The following is a 21,057-nucleotide window of genomic DNA, read 5'->3' on the forward strand; positions in this document are numbered from 1 at the left end:
GGGCCCGGGACGCGGAGTGGGTTGTCGTGTCCCTGGAACGGCGTGTCGCCCGTGCCCTCTGCCGTGACCCGCCAGGGGACAGACAGCCCACAAACAAACAACCACAATCACCCAAAACTGCCCCCAAGCCACCAGCCCGCCCTGTTGCAGCGGCTCCTCCGGGTGGCATCAGAGCGCAGAGCTGAGGCATCGGTGATGTCCACCTCAGCGGGTTTCCCCCACGGGGTATCCCCACCGTGGGGTCTCTTCCCGAGTGGGTATTCTCTCAGAGGTTCTCTCCTCTCAGCGGGTCCCGCCACATCTGGTATTCCCTCCACAAGTTTGTTCCCTTACCTGGTCTCTTCAGCAGATTATCTCTGAAGTGTGTCTCTCCTCTTAGAGGGTCTCCTCCCCCAGCAAGTCTTCTCTCAGTAGGTCTCTCCTCAGCAAATCTACGACATGTGGAAGAGAACTCAGCAGGCCTGCCACCTGAGAAAGTCTCTCCCTTGCAGAGGATTTTCCTTCAGTGGGTTCCCATCTTGGTGAGTACTCTCTCAGTGGGTCTATCCCCTCATCAGGTCTCTTCCCTCAGAAAGTCTGTCCCATGGCAGATCTAACCTCTCAGCAGGTCTTTCCCCTTGGAGAGTGTCTGCCCTACTGTGGATATGTGGGTTCCAGCTATAGTGGGTCTCTCCCCTCAAAGAGAATTATCCCTACTGTGTATTCCTCCTCAGAGGATTCCTGCAATGGCAGGAGCCCCCTGAGAGCATATCCACGGTGTGGGAGACACTCTCTGAGGGGAGAGACCTCAGCAGGTCTCCCCCCTCCAAAAGTGTCTCTACCTCAGTGTGTTCTCCCCATTGTGAGTCTCCCCTCAGTGCATCTCCTCCCTCAGCAAGTCTATCCCATGCGGGGTCTCTCCTCAATGGGTCTCTCCCCACCGGGTGTATATCCTGCACAGTGGATTCCTGTCAGGGGGTTCCCGCCATGGCAGGTCTCTCCCCTCAGAGAGTGTCTCCCACACCGTGGATATGCTCTCAGGGGGTTCCTGCCATTGTGGGTCTCCCCTTAGAGTGTCTCTCGCCTTAGCAGGTCTCTTCCTCAGCAAGTCTATCCCATGGTGAGTCTCCCAGCAATGTGTCTCTCTCCTCAGAGTGTGTCTCTACCACTGTAGATTCCCCCTCAGAGTGTTCCCACCATGATGGATCTCCCCTCAGCAGGTGTCTTCCCCTCAGTGTTCCCACCATGGTGGGTCTCCCCTCAGCAGGTGTCTCCCCCTCAGAGTGTTCCCGCCATGATGGGTCTCCCCTCAGCAGGTGTCTCCCCCTCAGAGTGTTCCCACCATGGTGGGTCTCCCCATAGCAGGTATCTCCCCCTCAGAGTGTTCCTGCCATGATGGGTCTCCCCTCAGCAGGTCTCTTCTCCTCAGTAAGGTGCTGCTCCCCACATCATCCCAGAGGGACGGTTAAAATGGTCGCTTGTGGGTCGTTTCCCCCAGAGCCAGGCAGGGTTCTCTTGTGAAGAAGGAAATTGTGATATTGTGATGTGAAACACCAACCCGTATGTCTGCAGTGGGTGAGGAGTCTGGTTTTTAAACAGGGTTTGGGGTAGTTTTTCCTGTCAGAGCTGTGGCTGTAAAAGGGGTGTTGATGCAGAACTTGACACATGAAGCCTAAACTCATGATCTTTATAGAAATATAGGCTGTTTCAGAGCTAGTAAAATCTACTGAAGTGCATTTGTTGACTATTTGTTTATCATGTTTGGTTACATGGAGGTACCACTGTCTGAGGAGTTCAAGCATCCCCCTGCAAAAATTATGCTTTTATTGCTGTAGTATGTATATGAAGACTTAGATGTGATGAGGTAACTGAAGGAAATAAATTGTGCTTTGGTGAAAATGACAGAGGTTCCAAGATGGGGAGGGGGCCAGACACAGCTGATGGGACACCCCAAGCCTGGAATTACTGTTAAAGGTGTAATCCTGTAAAGGCTGTGAATTTAATGCATAAAATTAATGTAAAGTGAATTATCCTGCTGCAGTCAAATACACTCCTTGGTGAAACCTGGTTTTGCTGATGTAAGTATGAGGTTTGCCTGTAGATCCATAGCAAATTCATGTTTTTGAATCCTTATTTCTGCACGTGTCTGAGGGCTGGTCCCAGGGGGATTAAGAAGGAAGAGGAAGACCTAGTTTCAGCAGTGGAGGACTAGCCTAACTCTGCAGAGGCCTCTGCCATGGACTTCAATCTCCTCTAGATCTGTCTACAATATCGTTCAACCCAAATCCACACAAGCACTTAGTGGAACACTTAGGAAACTGAAAAAGGTAACAGAGTTCAATTATACTACAGTAAAATCCAAGATAAAGTAAAAACCCACAAACCTTCAGTGCTTAACTAATGTATAACAAAAGCAGCAGAATCCCCCATCCAAGCTGACATTCCTCACTTAACTCTCCTGATTATGGTCAGCTTTTGAAGTGTCCACAATACATTTTACTGAGAAATTGTACAAGCTAGTGCAACATGTTCTGTTTAGGCACGACAAGATGTAGGAAAGGTAGCTTTCTCTTTTTCTTTTTTCTTTTTTTTGGCTTTAATTTCCTGGTTTATTTATGTTTTTACTGAGCTGAGGAAGAAAAGCAGAGATTTGTACCCTGTATTTTTGAAGAAAAAGAGGGATGTATTTTAAGTACTGAAAGCTAGAATGACTCCTCCAAAAGCAGAAACAAGTTTAGCAATTTTTTTCATGTATGACATAGAACACACTTCTTCACTTAGTAATTTGTTAAAGGAGGACAAAAACTTACGTACAGTTTGTGTCACAGAACAGAGTGCTACAAAATTAACTTTCTGCTCTACTTTGTTTCAGTTGATTTTCAGTTCCCCCAAGTTTTTTCTTTGATTACAGTTTGTATTGGCCACCTTGGGAACTAAAATGTTTACTGCCAAACTGCTCTTTCAGTTTTCAGAAGAATTAGTAATGATTTTTATACCCAGTTTGCTAAAACAGACCTTGCAGACCCCTCCTACAAACCATAGAAGTGTATTTAGTGAGGTAGTAAAAATATTAATAGCATTTACTGTCAGAGCAATTTTTATCCATAGAGAGCAGCCACATTTGGTATCTGACTATAAAATCAAAGGAAGAGCAGGACTGGGATCAGAACAGTAAATAAATTAGAAAAAAATAAGATAAATAACTGCAATGAGCCAACCCAGTATCCAAGCTACTAGATACTGCATTTCCTCTGCCTGGGGCTATTCCATTTGGTAAAGAAAAGATCAAGACAGCTGAAATAATTTGAAGTAGCAATGGCCATGAATGCAAAATCAGACGTGAAGAATATCTGGGGATAAAGAAACAACAGAGCCTCGAGCTTTAATAAATAATACTTCTGCTTCCTTAGCACTTCCCTTCTTGGGATCTCACAACGATCTATGTGCATTAATTAATTAAGACTCACAACCAAGATCACTGTTCAGCTCCTTTTCCCTGGACAGTCTCTTTTTCCACTAAGAGGTGTTGTCCAAAGGATATTGATGGCTTTCTGTATTTGTTGGGGATTTTGGATGCATAGCAGCCCTGCTGGAGCAGAAGCTCTGACCAGGTTTCTGAATATCCAGAAACCAGACACGTCCACCGTGAGCATTTCTGCCTTTTGTGGTGTGGTGACCATCTGTGCTGCACATGCAAGGAATGTCTGAGCTCTCCGGGCAGATAAATAGGGCAACCTCCTTTGTGAGGGGGTGAATAAACAAATTTTCTTAAGGGGAGCAGAGGATAGTTTATTGGTTTTTATCTTTGATTGGTTTTACTTAAGCTACTATTATTATTATCATCTTTTGTAGTTCCACTTCAGGCTGTAGACCCTGTTTGTGCTGGATACAGCATTAAGTGTGTAACAAACCTGAGTGCTTGACCTGAGGAATCTCACTGCTCTGCCTCGAGGAATGATTTCTACTTGAAGGCAACAGAATCTCCATCAAGGTATAGAACTAAGTATAAAAGTATAGGGTTTTGACACATTTAGAACTGGTGGCAGAATGAAGGTAAGGGTCTAAAAGATAGAGCTCTGAACTTGCCTACTTGGATCTTGGAATGCCTAAATAAATGATGTGACTTTGAAATGAGGAACTACCTCCCAGTTCTTCCAGTTATTGATTGTTTGGTGTCAAACATGGATCTGCTGGTTTTAATTATCCCAGTATGGATTAACAGTAAAACTGTTCTAGCTTGACTCTGACTCATGAAAACCCCCATTTGGAGAGAATTGAGATCTGCAGTCTTTAGGGGAACAAGTCAGGGACAAATATGTGCAGATGAACATCATGTGCAAATGAGCATGGAAGCTTTGCTGACCCTCAGGTTGTTTTGTCATGGTTCTGTCCCATTTGAAAATTGCAGGTTCCTTGGCATGGCTAAGGACAGGTTTGAATCCTGACTCAAATTATTCACATTAATACATTTCCAACTGCTGGATACTGACTGGGTAATGGGGAAAGTTCCTTTACTGGGGCAAAGTGGTGCATAATACCGTTGTCTCCACTTTTTTTCTGGGAATTAGGGCTAGAATTACCAGACTGCTGAGTCATTAGTCCTAACAGGTGACATTTGGAGCTGGTTCTCAATTGGAGGTTGCCTCTTTTGCTGCAATAAAAATAAATAAAATAAATATGTAAAATAAAAGGAATAAAAAATAAAGGGAATAAAAAGGAGGTTAAAACCACAACTTCTCTCTGGGAAACACATCAAATTAAATACAAGAACTGGTTCTGGTCCTCCTCAAAAGATGCTGTCCTTTATGTGATGTTACTCTTCTAAGCGTGCATCTTTTAACTGCAGCAGCTTCTTATGGAATTATCTGTGACTGTGGCAGTGTATGTGTTTATATTTGCAGCAGTGAGTATAAGTCAAATACAAAAGAGTCACAGCAAAGGTCTGTCTAGCCCCATATCCTGCCTCTTGATAATGGCTAATAACTTGTATATGGAAAACAGGACGAGTATAGAGTGATACTTCCTTTGGTAAACCCTCCCAGCTTCCAGTGGTTTCTGGTTTAGAGATCTTCCTGAGCTGGAGGCTGCAGCTGTATCATTGTTTTTGATATTCCTTGATGGACCTTTTTCCATAAAATTGTCTAATCGTTTTTGTAAAACCCACTTGTATTTTTGGCTGCCATAACATCCCGTGGCAATGAGTTCCACAACATCATTAGGCATTGTGTGAAAATGAACTTCCTTTTGTTTGCTTTTGAACCCACTTGCTGCCTGCCAGTTTGAGTTGGTGCCCTATTATTTCTGTTAAGAATACTTTAAAATAATCATTGCTGTTTACCTTTACTGTGCTGTAACAGCTTGTCTAGAACTTAATTGTTATTATCCCTTGTTTTCCAGGTTGAAAAGTTCTGGCTTGCTTAATTTTTCCTTGTGTTAAGGCTTTCTAACACCTCTTGTGCAGCTTTGGTACACTGTGCTTCTTGCCCTTTCTGTGGCTTTATATTTCCACAATTACTAAACTGTGCTCAGTATTGAAGAGATGGACATACTGTGGGTTTATTCAGAGGAATAATACCATTTTCTGCTTTGTTCTCATTCTTCTAAAATTTCTGAACAGGATAGTTTCCCCCAAATGCTGACAGCTGACACTGTGCTGATCTTTTTGGAGAATGATCCACTTCTCCAAGATTTCGTTCATTACTGGTAATAAAGGATTTAAAGTATGGCAAGAATGGCTTTTCCTCATCCATTATTTTTTATCTATGGACTTTGAGTTAAATTTACTATTTTAACACCCACTGGCTTTGTATCATCAGCCACCTACCCACAGCATTTCCAGCTCATTTATGGATTATGAAGCAGCAGGCGACACATCACAGACCCTATTCTGAGTCTGTAGGGAGCTCTGACATTCCTGACGTCAAACATTTATTTCTCTTGGTTAAGATCACCAGTTATGTCACTTATGCTCCCATTCTTGCAGTAAGGCTTGTTCATGACCTGGATTTCACACCATAGTTAATGGCTTGGCAATTTCCCATGCGATTCCTGTGGAGATCATCAGTTCATCCTCATATCATTGTGTTTGTAGTGGGTATTTTCATCTGTGCTGCTGCCTAAAATTCATTCTCCTTGCAAAATAGCTGTTGGTGTCTGTATTGAACATCAGTACAAAGATTCACTGAGTTTTCTTGCTATTGCCTTTTCACCTGGGACTCTTTTCAATGCCTTAAACAACTCTTGGTGCTGTGACTGTTCAGACTGAGGCACAGATTTACACAGTGGAACAGAGTCTGTAATTTTCTGTGGTCAAGTTGCTTTGGGACTTTTGGCCTAGTATCTCTGTATCTGTCTTTAGGGACAACACTGGTTCTCAGTGGAGACTAAAACTGAAATATATTGGTGTGTGAGGTGGAGTTAGGAATCTGAACTCAGAGTTATTCTAGAAGTGGATGATTAGATGGGACATCCTAAAATAAAGAATAGAGGGACAAAAAATGGAAAAATAATGTAAAACCAAAAGACTTTCTCCTAGTTATGCTGAAAGGCTTTTGCATTTTTGGTGACTGAAGATTTTCAGCTTTACTGCTGTTCATGTGAGTAACATTACTCAAGTTCCTTTGTACAGCACTGGGTTAATTTGTATAGCATGCTTATAAAGAAACACATAAAAACTTGAAAAACATAAACAACCCGATTTGATAATTATTCTGTAATTACTATTTTCTGTAAATTAATTCTGTATACTAGATTTGTTCTTTTCTCTAATGAATCAGGTGATTAAAATGCAGCATTATTTTTCAAAAAAAAAATCTAGGTGCTTTGCAAATTTGGTTAGAGAAATCCAACAACCAACTGCCCCATAAATCATAATGTTTCATCACTAGATCTCTGTGGAGACAGGAGTGAATAGGCTGAGAAAAACACTGTTAAGGTATACTTGTGGTGAGTTCTGCAAACAGCCAAAGTATAGGGAATATGCAGTAAAGAGAGCACAATCCTGCTTGCATTGGATTGAAACCCACAGAAATGTGCATGACCCTCCTGCAGGATGAGGTGTGTTTGTTTTCAGAAGAGCCACTTGATTTTCATAATATGAGTTTCCTTAAAATCTGTCCTGAGAAATCAGGAGTTAACAGAACCCAGTTTCTACAGCCTTAACCTTTCACAAATGCAGTGTTTAGTAATCACAGTTCTGGTAGGTTGAGTTTCATGTGAGATCTCAAAATGTTTATTTCACAGCATCCTTTGCTGTGTTTGTGCAGCCTTGCTGTTGCCTTCCTCCAGATGGGAACATGCAGGAATGCAGAAGCCAGGTGGTTTGCTCAAGGGCATGAGGATCTGTCTTGAGTGCAGTTAACCGGTGCCTTACTGGCACTTGTGTTAGCTGTGCTTTGGTCTGAGCAGTCACCTGGATTGTGTTTACTTCCCCTAGCATTCCTTAACTCCATGTCCTGCAAGGAAGTTACCCTGAGGATCTGTAAGGTCCTGAACAACAAGCAGAAGTCTGGATTCTCAAACCTCTGCTTTAATAGCATGGGATATTTATGGTCTTGATAAAATTAGGGAAGAAAGATGAGGGGCATATTCTCATGCAGTAGCGTTGGCAAATCCTGTTGCTGAAGTTTTCTGAAAGATTAGAAATTTCTCAGATATCTTCCTCAGCATCAAATGAGTCAAAATATGAAAATTCAAGTATCCTTCTCAAAAACTTGGGAGCATCAGCGTGGCAATGACTTTGAATATCATGCTGGGGCTATGGTTTAGTGTAGCTGGAGTCTGGTTCTGTCATAAGGAAAATCAGAATGAAATGCAAAAATTAAAATAAAATAACACTAACACTCCTGCCGCTTCCTTTGTAAACAAATCTGAAACCTTAAGGCCAGGAGAAGAGCATTGTCGCTATCAAGTGGTATAACTCAGTTTAGGCTTGGTAGAAGGGGAAATGATAACTCTCAGATATATGCTACCTCACAGGAATATTGTAATGAAATCCAGCCAGCTTCAAGGGAAAAACAAAACCTATTGATTTTATTCCAAGGGAAGAGAGAGAAAAAGAACAGATGTGTGGAGTCTTCTGTCCACTTACTGCAATCTGCAGTACCGACTTAGCCATTGTTTCTTCTCATGCTTCCTTCTGTAGAAATGCCTTGGTTTAGGTACCAAATCATTCAGTTTGGGGTAGTAGAGAGGAGGGGGAGCAAAGACCTCACGCAAGAACTGACCTAAACTCTGAGGAGGTTTGTATAATCTAATTTGCAATAAAATGGTATTTACAATGTTATCAGACAAAGCTTAGCAGTGTTAAGTTAAACAGCATATAATGTGATTAGTGGGGGAGTCATGCCCATGATGTCATACACATTCTCTGAACTCTTGGAATGGACAGATAATGGCTCAGGCATTTGTTCTCTTGTGACACACGAAAAGCTCCGTAAAGATTTGGGGGATGGGAAGGAAATTTGCACATGCTCGACACCGCTCATGGAACTCGCCGCACCAGAGACGGCTTCTCCCTTTGGCGCAGAGCTCGACCTGTGGTTGCACCCTGCCAGCGCAGTGCTGTGTAGTGGTTAAAACAGGCCTTTGGGAATAGTTTAGAAGCTTGAAATTCTATTCTTGACTCTGCCGCAGACTTGGGTTTTGACCGCTAAATCTTCTTTGCCTCTGGTAACTCCATTTTTAACTAGCAAAGGTAGTCAGCCGTGTCTGTGGAGTGCCCGGAGTGAGGAGCTGTATGGAGATGGAAACCACTGGCATTCTGTTCATTATGCAGAACAAATACAGCTAGACCACAAAGAGCTTTGCTGTAGATAACAGCGAGCAATTTCACAGCTAGTAATGGCCCATTCAGAGAAAATTAAATCTTTATCTTTCTGCCTCTCCGAGGCATGCAAAATGGTATTAAAAATTTTGGCTAAGTCTAATTCACACGGATCAGCAATATAAATCTCACCTGTAGGTTCACATCAAATGTAATCTAGACTGTATTTATTTTAATGTTTTGCTTTAAAAAACTCTTGCTAAAAGCTGCTGAATCAGGCAGAGCTCCCTTTAAACTTTCAAGTTACTTTAGTGAAAAGGACAAATTCTGGAACATTGAAGAGTATTTTACTCCCCATGTCCACCATGGACAATAAACCCATATCTCTTTGTGCATGTTAATGTTTTATAGAAACACAAAGATTGCATAAACATTTTTCCTGCCGTGGTGTGAAGGCTGTGAACTGTTAAACTCTGCTGCAGAGATTGACTAGGTAGTATTCCTGTTTTCAGTGATGCAAGGAATTAATATGGACTAGACATGAGATGAAATGGGAGTTGCAGATGTGCAGAATGAGATGGGGGCTGCAGACAGAGCCGAAAAAACTTGAAGGAGGTGGACAGGAGGGAGCAAGGGAGCTTGGAAACTATGGCTCATGCAATGTCAACTCTATTATATGTTAAAATCAACTGCAGCACTTGCACAATCCCCATCTTTTATCAGAACAAGTAGTCATTGTCTTGGCTGTAACACTCATGTCAGTTTATGGCATTGGTGTGGATTTGTTGAGAAATGCATACAAGGATTTTATTTGACTGCAGAGGGATGCCATCAAGAATAAATCTTTGTTGTTCAGAAAGGGGAAGCCAAGCTTTTGTCTCTATGGCTGATAAATTTGGAGCAGGGGCCAAGTGTAATATGAACAGAGCATTGGCCAGTCTGGTCAGACATGTGGGATGTACTAACAATAACGGGGAATGAAAGCAAAGCCCCCAGGTAGACACCTTTTAAATAATCAAGGCTGACAGTTTTACTACAGTAGCACTGTTTAACACTTTGTAGGTATGTGCTGCATCACAGATGCTGCTTATATTAAGTAGTCTGCAAGCATTACACAGCTTATTTAGAGGATAACTTTTATTTCAGGCATTTTTACGTTTGTTAATGTAATTACAAGTGAAATATCCTATTGTTGCAGATGCTGTTGCCAATGGATAACACTGAATGATGTACCAGAAGACATTTTAATGACCTAGATTAAACTCACAGATGATTGGGCATCCCAGTTATTTCTCAAACACAGAACATTTCCAGGAATGGGTGTTTCTGACGCTCCTTACTAAAGCCATGTACAAATAGTTATCTGATACCTGAGTAGTCAGAGAAGCTGTGTTGAGGCAGATTGCACACAGTGCCTTCAATCTTGAGGGCTTGGTTATGGACATGCTGCACTACCATGGTGAGATGTCCTGGTTTGTGCCTCAGTTTACCTATCTGTAAAAAGTGGATGTGGTGCTGTGTATAGAAACTGGCCTAGGAAAAGTATTTTGAATTGCTAGTGACAAACACCAATTAGGAATATACACAGTCCTTAAAGCAGAAGACTTCACAAACTGTAGAGCCTGAAATCTCAGTGAGCAAAATGCCTTCCTCCCAGCTCTCACAGGAAGCAAGTTAATTGGGAGGCCAATAACTATAATGAGGCAGAACCTGGGGTTTTGCATGTGTACAGCAAGATCCTCCCCTTGGGGCCAAATTCCTGTTCCATATTATGAAAGCAGTAAAAGGTCCCCTCAGCAGGTGCTGTGTAAAGGCATTTCAGCTTTGCCTTTGCAGTGCTGGAATTGCCAAGCTATTGCTTCCCTGAGTCTCCAAATGAATTCCCCAACTCAATGTGGAACAGCTGTGTGAGAGATACAGCCTTGAGAAACGGGGTGGGAAAGGAACACAAGAAATGGGGTTTTAATCAAATAGCACATGTCTGTGAAACAGCCTCAGTATCCTTCTGCTCAGCTTTCCTTGGGGTAAGGGAGAAACTCTGTATGGAAGCTCAGAGAAGAGAGGCAGTGTGATCACTGAGTGCTATTGAGGGCTTTTTTGAGGGTGACCCAATGGCTGTATTCATTCACGCAGCGAGTAACAGCAGGGCTTACCTGCAAGGATGCCTGGAATGAGAACTGGAGAAAGATCTTTCTTTTTTCCACGTGCTTGAGTGTGGCTGCTGCCTCTGTAGAGGTTTCCCAGAGCACCCAGGCTTCAGCCATTGGGGCCAGGAAGGGAAGATGAAATGGGACAAATCTGGGAGGGTGGAAGGAATGCTTGCACCCAGTTAGGGCAGGGTAGCTTTTCCTTCATATATGATTGTGGAAGTAGTTGTTTTCTTCCTTATTGAAGCCTTCTGAAATATGGTTTGCACCAAAAAGAAAGAGCTCTCTCAACTGAAAAAATATTTTGTTAAGGGCCACAAATGGTGAGAGTTACTGTTTTTCACTTGAAATTGTTTTATTTAATAATTTTTGAAAGGAAAGTTTGCTGTGTGTCAAGTCTACCTACCTGAATTTCCAGAGTGCTTCATAATAGCTTTTTGGACATCTATCTACTCTGTCAAATACTGACTGTGCCTGTTGGAGTGATTGCTTAGTTATAAGTGTTATGTCTGAAATATAAAACAGACAGGGGAAAAAGAAAAATGAAGGAGAACAAGCAGAATATAGCTGGCTAATTACTGTGGCAGGACCATGTCTTTAAAAACCCCACCATTATGAAACTCATTTTTTTTCTTTTTTCCATGACATAGAATTTCCTTGAAATCTTTTGCTTTTGAGTGTGTGTGCACTTTCTAAAATGATCAGAGCTAAATGGCAGCATCTGTCAGAGAAGATAAATGACCTACCAGCAAATCCTCTCAGTTAAAAGGAAGACAAAAATCTATGGAGTAGGGGAATGAGTTTTAAATTAGCCATTTCGCTTAACTTTGCCCTAATGAAGGGCTAATCTTTGGACCCCTGCAAAACAAATGAGAACATCTCGTTAGATCCAACGGAAACTGGTCGTTGAAAAGGCTTTTGCCTTTAAGAACCTAATTGGAAGCAAAGTAATTCCTTTGATAGCTGTCTTCATTTAACAATATTTTTCCCTTTTCCTGATTTATATACAGTAGATGAAGGACTCTGTTAATTACAAACACATTTGCCTGTTTGCAGATTGACAACTAAATATGCTTGGGTGAAGCTGGGTAGAGCAGTCACAAATCAGGCACAAAGGTCTGCAGTGCCAGTTCTTCAGGAGCTGTCTGAGCAGAGCCTCCTGCAGAAGACAGGAAGGGAGCTGCTCTTAAAAATCCTTTCCTGGATATTGAGGCAACCACATGCAGAGGGTTAAGCAGACTGTGGGCCACTGTGGAAATTAGCTAAATTTACACAAGCTAAAATCTGACCTGGGATTTCAGCAATATTCTATTCATTAAATTAGCTAGTTATTGTATTTTTGTGTGTAATGGCAAAATAAGGGGTTTTTTCCCCCCTAAAGTCCAATGAATGACAGAAAAAACATTGGACACTTGATTGCTGTAGAAGCAGGATTGTGCCTTTAAGGCAGATGGAAGGAATGTGTCAGTCATGCCCCCCCTAAAACTGGGACTTATCTTGATTGTGGTGTTAGCTTGGTAGTAGAATATGATCTCATCACTGTGAAAGATTACACGAAACATCAACTTGGCTGGCCTTAAACCAGCTCTATTCTCAGTCACATTTTCATTTGCTGCAGCTGACATGGGGTTTTATAAATTGAAGAGACGGCCATAAAGATGGCTTGCAGGATTTGGCCCATGTATTCAAGTAAAAAAATTAGGGAATGGATAAAAACCACGCCTGCTTCTGATGTTTTCTTTTTGACTGTTTATTTTTCTTTGGTTTTATTTTTGAGAATGTCAAGACAAAACAAGAGTTGAATACTCTTAATTTTACAGTGCTTAGAACTGATATCAAACCTGGGAAGATAGATACCTGTCTGGTAGAAAGTCACTGAAGTCTATCTAGGCTAAAATGTGAATTATTTTCCACCTTCAAGGAATTATATTCTTGAGGAGATTAAGTGTGTAAGAGAGTCTTGAGCAGTAGATGTTCTGGGTACGGTAACCAGAGGCAAATTCAGAAGATGCATTAATTTGTTTTCTGTGGATGTGCAGTGTAATTCCTTTGGCTCTTGAGCATTATACTTTATGCCCAAACTGAGAGGTAAACACTTTTTTTTTTAAAATACTGTTCTCAGTGTGACTTCTCCAGAGGTTTAGTAGATGCCATGCACTAAATGAAAGAAATGTCAAATGATGGAGGCCATTTGGGCATGATTGGAGCCGTGGTGTGAACCCTGAGTCTGTGCAAATAAAACATCTCCAGACCTGCCAAGCCAAAGAAAAAACATTGTATTTCTAGGGATGTATCCCAGGAACTCCATTTGGAACACTGACACCATTAAAAATGACTATTATAGAGATGGTGATGAAGCAAGGTAGCTCTTAGTTCTGTATCTCTGTAATAGTCCTGGAAAAGTGCAAAAAGGTGAACCATGAAGAAAGTTAATGCACAGCTTTCCACTAGAATGCAATAGGAGTTGGCTCAGAACCACAGTTCCTTTGACTTGTCTTTTAATGTTCAGAAATTTCCATCTTTGTCATGATGCTCAGAAATCCCGGGAGCCCAACCTGAAGCTCAGAGTTGTTTTCTCTGCTCCAAAGCATCAGTGGCTCTCAGGAGGAGCAGGGAGAGGTGTGAGGTTATGGTGAAGCACTCCCCTGCAGGGTCTGACAGCTTTTTGAGATGAAAGAGAGTTGTGCATTGAGTATCTCAAATAATTTCCTAGGAATCTCACAGATAGTTGGGAGTGAAGGCAATGAGTCATTTCTTGGAAGAGGATTTTGGTTTTATATCCTCAATAGAACGTGTTGCCATAATAACAATAATTATTACAGATAGAAACAAATGCATTCAGGCTGCAGTTTTGACCCAGTCTGTTTCTGCTGCTATTTTGCATTGGTAGTTGCTGGTGTGAATGGTATGGTTTTAATTTTTCTCTCAGTAACAGTATTTCTAATTATTCCAAGTGGCAACAGCAAGAAATAGCACAACCCAAGTCTATGCTTATGGTGGGTCCTTATGCCTGTTTCATATGAGCCAAGCCTATGCTGGAGTTTTTTGTTTCATTTAGGAGGAGTTTTAAATTTTATCTAAATAAACCCTGAAACATCTAGTTTTTCATTAATGGATTAGAAATGTGCAGCATGTGTTACACTGGCTTAAGGGAATCTGCTTTTCTTGAGCTACTGAGACAGTGTACATTTTTCATTAGATTTTTTTTCCCTTTTTTTCCCCCTATAGTTTTCCTTTTCTTGGTCTCTGCTAATCAAATCTCAACTTAATACTTGAATCAAATTCTAAACTCAGATGTTCAAAGTGGATTTGAGACTGGGCTGAAATAATTCATTCTGGCCATGCTGAACCCACCTAATCTACTGGCAAGTTGTATCCTTGCCCTTTGTAGTGCAACATTTATGTCACCCAAGCAAGAAAAATAGATCTTTCCATGCTTGGCTGATTCGTGTAAGCCACTGTTTAGTGAATAGGCCCTTTGGTGTGTCATTTTTTTTTTTTCCTGCTGGTTTGATAAACTTGAGACATAGTTACTTTGAAGATTGGGCATTATCTACCTGCTCTGGGAACAGTTCCATGAAAACTGAGATTGGATCTCTGGGCTGCTGACAAGCTAATTCTGGACATTATTGGGAACCTCAAGGTCAGTGTGCTTTCAACAGCAGAATAGAATTTCTGGTGCATTCATCTCTCATTTTAAATAGGTCTCCTTAAACCTCAGCTATGCTTTCCTGGTGCTATGAGAACTCAGGCTTACATACATTGTAGAGGATTTTAAAGATACTGAGATAGGAAAAGAAGACGACCTTCAGACCCTAGAGGGGTTATTAAGTAACAGTGTGAGTTTTCACCCTAATGAACCTGCATTCAACCTCTTGGCTGAACAAAACCACCTTACTGTGTTACAGTAACTGATGTGAAAAGAGCTGATGAACACATACATGTTTTCTGGGAGACAGATGCGAGGGGTTTCTTGAGTGATTCTTGTTATTCATAGGCAGAAATGCAATAAGACAATTTATTGGCAGTTTCAGTGGGGAGGTGAGATAGAGAGACAGAGGTGCTGAGCTTGATTTTTCCAGAGCAAAAAGAGGGTGTTGATCTGAGGCCACAGGGACCAGTGTGATTTGTAGGTCCCACTCTTCTCTATCTGGGGGAGCATTTCCCCCCAAAATTCACCCCTGGCTGTTGTGTGAAGTTAGGGGACTGTACTGCTGTCAGAAATGATTATTGGGTGATTTCTGCTGTGCTGTCAAAGCCTGCTTAGCTTTTCACTGCCAAATAGTCTTGATCAAGTATTTAGGCAGAGTAGAACTGTGGTGTGTTGACAGTGTATAGAAATCTGGCAAAGAGGATACCTTGCTACAAATAGCAAGTGATAATTCAGTCTCTTTTCCATTGTCAAACACAGTTAATGCTGTTACCTGCAAGACTGGCAGGTTTTTTTGTCCAAAGAACAATTTGGATTGGGAGGGATTTTTAAAGGCCATCTGGTCCCACCCCCTTGCAATGAGCAGGGGCATCTTCAACTAGATCAGGTTGTTCATAGCCTCATCCAACCTGACTTGAACATTCCTGACTTGAATATTCACCACCCCTCTGGTCAACCTGTACCAGTGTTTCACTGTCCTGTCATTAAAAATGTCTTCCTTATTTCTAATTGAGGTCCATCCTTTTTAGTTTAAAACAATTGTACCTTGTCCTGTTGAACAGGCCCTGTTAAAAACCTGTCCCCATCTTCCTTACAGGCCGCCTTTAGGTACTGAAAGTTCTCCTTGGAATTTTCTCTTCTTTAGGCTGGACATCCAAAGCTCTCCCAGCCTCTGTAGCTGGAGTTGTGACCTCCTCTGGACTCCAACAGGTCCATGTCCTTCCTGTGCTGGGGATCCCAGAGCTGGACACAGCTCTGCAGGTGGGGTCTGAGCAGAGCAGGGCAGAGGGGCAGAATGCACCCTCACCTGCTGCACACACTGCCTGTGGTGCAGGCCAGGCCACAGCTGGCTCTCTGGGCTGCCAGTGCACAGGGAATGACCAGCTTTTCATCCACCAGCACCCTAAAGTCCTTCTCTGCTCCCAGTCTCTGCACACCCCAGCCTGTGCTGAGAGCAGGGGTTGCTTTGATGCAGGTGCCAGGCTTTGCACTCCTCAGGACTGAGTTTCTGCAAAGAGTAGATGTTGGACTTGCCGGCCCTTCCAAATCTGTAACAAAGCCATCTCCTTTTGGAGTGTCAGGAAGCTGGGCCAGCACCCCCTACCCTGTGAGATCAGTGTCCCTCGACAGGTGTTGGGTGTCCACCTCTTCCTTGGGAAGTCAGCCAGGCGGCCCTGCTGCTTCACCCCGCAGTCTCCCATGTATCTCTGACCAAGAAATCAGCTCTGGGGTGTAAGTACATTCCTGGCTAGTTGGAACCAAGCAGTTTTGTGACTAAAAAGACCAGCAGTCAGAAACACTTCAGTTTTCAGGCAATAGGGTAACAATCATAAACATAGCAACACATAAAGCAGGAGGTTTAGGAGCATGGAGTCTCTAGTCATTCCTTTCCAGGCAGTGGAGAAACAGAGAGGATGTGTTCTGCGAGAGATATGTGTTCTGATAGACGCGTTGTGCATGAATGTGTGCAACTGTTATCTTTCTCTGTGCTTTGGTTTGTCCAGGAAATAGGGAAAAATTGCAGTCAGATGAAATATGCCATGTCAATTATTTTTCTTTCTTATGAAAGATCCTTCCTCTTTATCCACACCCTGCAATGTGTGCCATGTTTTGCATGCTCTCTCTGAACACTCTGACTTGCTGACCTTCTTTGGGCAAATGAAGGTCTGATGTAACTTCCCATGAGTCCCATCTGATACAACTTCCTTTTGAACCCATCACAGCTGGTTTATGATGACTGGAGAGAATGCTGCAGAGCTCCCAAAGTTCAGGTTCTTGTCTGACCACAGTAGACCCTGACTGTCTGGAAAATCAGAACTGCCTCTAGAGAGAGTCCCTTGGCTTGCTGGAAAGTAGCAGAGAATGGCAGCTAAATTTAAACTTTAATAAAGGTTTTCTGAGCAGGATTAGGTGTTTATGTAATGTCTGCACTAGTGCATAAAATGAAAGAATATCTTAACATTATTGCAATTGCATTTGAGCAGGAGGGAAGACATTGCAGTTTTTAATGAAGTGCTTATGGCTTTGTTGGTTGCAGAAATGTCCCCTTCCCAGTGCTTTAGAATTGCAGAGGTGGTGTTCAGCTTGGGTCTGCATGTTCAGACTGATGTGGCTGAGTCTGGATTACTGGCTGCTGAAATCCTGCCTTTGACCTTGCATGATTTAAGTAGAAGTTGGCAGAAATCCTGCATGAGTGACTTTCTTCCTCATGGAGGATCCTGTCAGCTTGGGATGAGATTTGCTAAGGCAAGGCTCTGGTTTGGTCATGCTGGAATTAGATTTGTGTTTCTTCTGAATCGAGATCTGGATAAATTAAAACCCAAGAAGCACAGTACTTGGTTCAGAGAGTTTAAATCCAGGCTGTTCATCCCCTCTTTTCAAGAGGTTCACATCTAAGGGCTGGGTTTCAGGAAATTTTCGTTGAGGGAGTGACTATTCAAAGAGTTGTAAGAGCCCTAGGAGCCAGAGTTCTTTGTTCACAAGCCATGCACAGCGCAGGCAGCAGCAATTGCAGCAATCCTTCTCCCCAGGAACTGCAAATAAGCTTAACCCTGAGTTGGAAAGACCATACTCTGGAGAGGTGAAAGGAAATTCAATAACTGAGCTGAATGTGTTCTGACTTCCTTGAAAGACAGAGTGCCAACTCAACAAAGTTATGATGATGATGTGATGAGGACCCAAAGTTCACTGAGGCCTCCATCAGCCAGGGATGTTTGTGGAGGACTCCAAGATCAGCAGTCCCGTGGGGTGGGGGACATGGGGTCAGCAGTAGACTTTTGTTACTCTTATCCCCACTGCACTTGGATGCCTTGGACAGCTTCAAGGTAAACCTTTTGATGTCTCTTTTACAATGACCTGTTTCTCTACATATTTTGAAATATCTGGTTCCAATGGTACTAAAAATTTGCTGTGACTGAGAACTTTTCCAGTGCAAAGTACTTGTTAAAATACAACATGTGTCCAGAGCAGCCTTGAATAAAGATTGTACTATTCTTCACATTATATTGAAACTTTGGCAATTTTCTTGTGCTTACAATGTAACTTTCCATTGAAGTCTAATTATAGACTTAAAAGTGAAAAGTCTCCCCTGTTTTATAAAGAATAATAGTGACCTTTACCAAGTCCAATCTCCATTTTTGAAGTCAGATATTCAGAGATGTCACTGTTTGTGTTTTTTCTTCTACTTTATTTTCAACAAGTGATTCTAAAAAATAGTGTCATTTCCCCCAGTCTGCTTTCTGACCAATGTAATTTCTGTTTGTAGCCCAAGCTTTGTCACAGACTGGTAAATGTTCCTGCTGGACTATTTCTGTCACCCTTCTGTGTGCTGTTTCTGTCTCTGTTGGTGTGGGTCTTGTTTCTTTATATCCTTACTGTTGTTATTTGGCCCTGGTCTGTATTTGTTCTCCAGCTGGAGGTGGATGTTGCATGGTGCTGCTCCTTTTGGATCTTCCTGTTCTGTTAAAGGGAATGTTTCTATGATAGCAAAGAGATGGCTTTTCCTCATAAAAGGAGTGTGCTTTCTTCTCTTGAAACCAATATTGTTCTCTCAGTTAGCTGCTTGGATTTTGAGATTTAAAATACTGATTTTATTTTCATATTTCTCATAGTTTGAATACAGCTACCTGTTCTGTCAATCTATTTAATTCAGTGAAACCTCTGGAGTAAAGACATATGGTGGAAAAACTGCTATCTTTGAATCTGAGGACTTTCACAAACTTCTTCCTGTTCAAGTTTAGATGATTATTATATGATTTTCCACTAGTGAGATTTATACTGTGCAATTGTGTCCAACACAAGAGCTCAAGGCCTTTAGTACAAAATATTTTGATTGAGAGCTTAATATACCAGGTAAACTTAATCAAAAGCAACTATTTAAATATTTCTGTAGCAAATATCAGCCAGAGTTTTGATGGAAGGCTTCTGTACATGTTTTATTTTTTTCATTTATTCATGTTTTCTTTGCTTGTCTTTCTCTAACTTAAATACAACAGGGCCCAAACTGTATTTCTGTTGATGGCAGGGAGTTTTCTTTTTGGATCCATAATTCCTTATGGCTCTTGTAAAATTATTCAGAAGCAAAATCCTTGATCATAATTATAGGAACTAGATAGTTAAGGGCTCGTACATTCTGACATAATAACATAATATGGCTAGACAGCTGCTTTTCAATTGGTACCCTTGGATCCAGAGCTTGAGTCCATTATTCTGCTCAATAAAATACTTCCTTGCAATGACATAATGGCATAAAAGCAGGTGAGGAAGATACAGAAAGCAAGCTGTGGTATTTTCTTCTTAAAGAATTTATAAACATTGATGTGAGGCATGTCTATCACGAGATATGTAAAATGTTAGAGATGTTCCTTCTCTATCAAAGTTCATTTTTTGTTCTCATAAACAGTCTGTATTTGATTTTGAAGTCTAACCTGCATTTTGCTAAGATTTGAACAACTCCATCTCAGGTCCCTCTGTAGAAGTCACTTCCACAAAGAAACACTCGGTCTGATTTTTAAAACAAAGGGTGTCAGATCATTCATAAAACCATGGAACCATCTGAGGTTTAGTCATCACCTTTATTTCCTCACATTTGTATATGTTATACATGTGCCATGTAAAAATGTACTGGCACCATTAGAGATTTGTGTTCCCCCTAGCTGCAGTTGTTATTATGATTTATTATATCATGGCAATACCTCGGGGCTGGGATTCCCTTGTGTCCAGTGCTGGGCTGGCAGAGGAGGAACCTGGATCCTTCAGGAACCTCTTGGTTTTTGCTTCAGCCCTCCCTGAGGAGGAGGTGGCCTTGCTGCTGGAGTCCCCTGAAGGGGTGCAGGTTTATGTTGTCACCATTCTCAAGCAAAATCTTCACTTGGGACAAACCCAGGGAGTCAGCCCAGGTGGGTTAGACCAGATTCATGCTGGGAGTGACCGCCAGGGACATGGGATGAGCATGGGGGCAGTTTGTGTGCATTAATCCTAAAATTGTGCTGAGAGAAACGGTGCTCTAGGGTAAATTCTCCTGTGTTCTCCCAGTGTTGTACTCGTGTCTGATTTTGATTTGAGCAGGTGAATGACTCGAGAGCCCATTAGTGAGTGTTTAACCTGCTGTGTTCCCCATTTCCCTTCCCACTCTGACACCCCCTATAATTTATGTAGCTATTACACTTCAGCTGTAACTCAATTCCCGGATTTGTTCCTTTTACAGAAATTAGTACTGAAAGGCATAGCAATGATGGAGGGCCTGGAATAACCACCAAGTTATTTGTCCATTTAATATACTTTTTTTTTTTTTTTTAAATAGCATTTTAATGTTTGGGAAAACACAAAGAAGCTGACTGTACCTCAGGAGTTCAGTACTGGTTTTCAGACTCCTCAAATCTGAGGCTGCACCATCAACACTAAGTGATATCACTAAAGAACTGTGAAATGCAGAGCTCCCTCTCCCCCCTTCCTATTCCCCTTGCAGAATAAAAAGCAGGGCAGAGAAACAATGCTACTCTGACTTATTTATCTTTATCCAGTTCCTCTGTCAGTAAGGGGATGAAGCGAAAAATTCAGAACAAAGTAACTTAAAAAATCAAAGGATTAAAGCCCCATGTATGTGATCCTGATGAATTGGATGATTCAGAAGACGTTAACCAGAGCAGCAGCTGTAATGGAAGGAGAGTCTGTAACAAACAGGTTCTCTGATTTATCGGGGTAATCAAGCATAGAAGTGGGCAGGCACTGGGTGGTACAGAATACCAACATTTTTTTTGTGCTGCCTGGGAGATATATTTGAACCTCTAGGGAAGAATTGCCCTCTCCCCCTTAATTCCCCCAAATATTTTTTTTTTCCTTTTTTTCCTGAAAATGAAAGCAGGGAAGGAACATTTGCCTGAATCTCATTTTAAATCTTCCTAAGTTTAAAATGGTTATCGCTTGTTTATTATTTTTGGCAATGTAATGACCTCACAGGAGAGACTAATCCTGCGTGGTGAGGACTCCATTCCCTAACATAAGGGAGATAATGAGGG

General features: G+C 41.9%; 1 long non-coding RNA gene across 1 annotated transcript in view; it reads left to right on the forward strand.

Moving 5' to 3' along the window:
- The window catches only part of LOC107203900, a 27,034-nt gene continuing 5,977 nt past the window's right edge, over nucleotides 1-21,057 (forward strand). Inside the window, exons 1-3 of the long non-coding RNA XR_004497313.1 lie at nucleotides 1-521; nucleotides 2,131-2,306; nucleotides 3,832-3,970. This is a non-coding gene — a long non-coding RNA (uncharacterized LOC107203900). The remainder of the gene's footprint in view (nucleotides 522-2,130; nucleotides 2,307-3,831; nucleotides 3,971-21,057) is intronic.

Source organism: Parus major, chromosome 4A (assembly GCF_001522545.3).
Source record: "Parus major isolate Abel chromosome 4A, Parus_major1.1, whole genome shotgun sequence".
Classification (NCBI taxonomy): Eukaryota; Metazoa; Chordata; class Aves; order Passeriformes; family Paridae; genus Parus; species Parus major.